Genomic DNA, 2,627 nt, shown 5'->3' with positions numbered 1-2,627 from the left:
GATGCGTGTCATTTATATGATGTTTTACACCTCATTTTACACGCATTTCAGAGCTCAATTGTGTAGTTTTATGCTACTATTTGCCCCATTTCGTCTACTTTCGTATTATTATATAATATTGCAGATTTATGCGGAAATGAGTAGAAATTGAGCTAAATCTGTCCCCGAGTATCTTGCATTGCATTTGACGTGAAGTATTTACTCAAGAAACGAACTTGGTGCGCATTTCGAGATCCGAAAGACAAATCCACGAGAATTAAAAGCGGATTATCAGCTACTCTAGTCGATCGACTGGACCCTATGGTCGATCGACCAGAGCCCGACTTACAGGAACTCCTGTTCAGCATACCTCAGTTGATCGACTGCCTTGTATGGTCGATCGACCAAGACGCTACTTTGACGCAAACAAAAGGATCGAGATTAAGGAAGCCAAATGTGTATTAGGTTTTGCGAATAATGTTACGTTATATTCCTATATAACGTAACCAGACATTAAGTATTATGGATTCAGTTTTCATTCAGTTTTTATCAGTTTTAGAATATCGAATTCATTAGGGTTTGAAGTTTATTTTGTTTTCAATACAGTTAAGTTGCTTTTGCATTCGGATTTTGGATTCTATTCCTGCAATTCTTCCATTCGGTATTCTCCTGTTCTTATTCAGTTTTATTGCTTATATTCCGTTCATAGTATAGATTTGCTAGTTAGTTTCCCGAAGCCAATTATCGTTTATTGTTATTTGTTATTTAATTAATTTAAGCATGAATTCAGTAGTTTATTTCGTTTATATTGTTGTTGTTTTCATCAATATTATGAGTAGCTAATTTCATCGTGCTAGGATGTAGGGGATCTGTAGGATAGGCGGCATAAGAATAGTGACCTGAATCGCATGCCGGTCGATCGACTGGGTTCCCTGGTCGATCGACTGGCCACGTGAGGTTTTGCTTCGTTTTAATTGATTTAAATTCTATATTTGACGAATCGAGTGCACGCGACTAGTTAAATGCTTAGTATATGACCGACCCATTAGATCGAAAGATAGGGAAAGTTGTTAGACTACCAATTAAAATGACTAAACTATGCTAAGATCGAAAGATAGGTAAAGTTTAGGTTTTTAGTCACTTTTCAGGACGAAAGTCAGTACTAGTGATATTAGGGACCCGTAGCGAGATCGAAAGATGCTACTTTTAAGAGTGGACCGAGAGGACCTCTTATTTTCCCGCCTCATGTGTTTATTTCAGACCTACTTAGTATGCTGCTGCCGAAACTACAGTGAACCGACCATCTTAGTACCTCTTTTAATATTTGATTTAATCTATTTCTTTTATTAGCTCGTTTACTTGCCATTAGTTTTAGAACAATTCAAAATAACCCCCACATAATCTTTACCTTAGAGTGAAATTAGACAACTAATAATTACATCTGCCTCTCTGTGGTTCGACCCTGCTACCGCTATCTATAGTTGTAGTTAGGAATTACATATTTTATTTTTGGTGCACACAACGACGAGCATCAAATTTTGGCGCCGTTGCCGGGGAGGCAATTGTTCTAATTTTTAGTTGTTTTATTTTAGTCTGTTTCTTAGTTTAAGGGACATTCGTTCCTTAAACTATTCTTATATTCTTTTTGTAGTTTCTTCTTATGCGCAGGTCACAGGGTGGTGAATTACTACCGTTCAATCCTGAGATTGAGAAGACTTTGCGCGAGTTGAGACGATTATCTAGGATATTGCCGACAGAGGAAGAGATGAGTACTTTATCTAGTTACTACGAGAATGCTTTATTTGAGGAGGATCCACCTTCGTCTCCAGTTTCTACTTCATCAGCTGAGACAGTCACTTCTCCAGATTTTCTAGAGATGGCTGAAGAAGCAACTATAGCCAGTCACTCGGAGTCGACAGCTGCGAATCTATATAAGGTGTTCGAATTACCGGGAGCTGATAGAAAATTCGAACCGAAGCCTTCTTATATCAACTTGGTTGAGAGGAACCAATTTGGGGGAGCTGCAAATGAAGATGCAGCCAAGCATATGGAGATATTTATTGATTATTGTTGTTCCATACCCCCGCCGACCGGTGTGACCCAGGACCAGGTGAAGGAAACCATGTTTATATTCTCTCTTCGTGATGTTGCAAGGGAGTGGTACAGAGACCTGGATCGAGCTGCTAATGGGATCACTGACTGGAATTCTCCGGCCTTAGCATTCTATAAGAAGTACTTCTCTGCTTCGAAGACTAATGCCATTAGAGCTCAGATCACGAGCTTTAAACAGGGTCCTGATGAGAACTTTCATGAGGCGTGGGTGCGTTTCAAGAAGCTGGTGCGAACCATTCCGCATCATGGGTTTGAGAAATGGAGCCTATGCAATTAGTTTTATAATGGGCTCTACGACGATCAGAGGGCTATCCTGGATGCGGCAGCCAGTGGCAGATTCCAGGAGAATATGGGAGAGACTAAGGGGTGGAAGATCATTGATGACTTGGCCACCCATAAAGCTGAGTATGGGAATTCCAGGGGAAATCAAAGGAGAGCTGCTGAATCCCCTTCTGTAGCTGCATTAGAAGCTCTCACGGCGAGATTTGACAAGTACGAGTTGGGAGGAGCTTCAAAAGGAGGGATCTATCATGTCA

At 40.4% G+C, this 2,627-nt stretch overlaps 1 non-coding gene across 1 annotated transcript; it reads right to left on the bottom strand.

Moving 5' to 3' along the window:
• Positions 1–2,236: 2,236 nt before the first annotated feature.
• Positions 2,237–2,343, bottom strand: LOC141593219 (small nucleolar RNA R71). Its single transcript, XR_012521321.1, has one exon. It is a non-coding gene; the product is annotated as a small nucleolar RNA R71 (small nucleolar RNA).
• Between the last annotated feature and the right edge of the window lie 284 nt (positions 2,344–2,627).

The sequence above is a fragment of the Silene latifolia genome, chromosome 7 (genome assembly GCF_048544455.1).
Source record: "Silene latifolia isolate original U9 population chromosome 7, ASM4854445v1, whole genome shotgun sequence".
In the NCBI taxonomy this organism is placed as follows: Eukaryota; Viridiplantae; Streptophyta; class Magnoliopsida; order Caryophyllales; family Caryophyllaceae; genus Silene; species Silene latifolia.
This window is presented reverse-complemented; position numbering and strand designations above follow the sequence as displayed.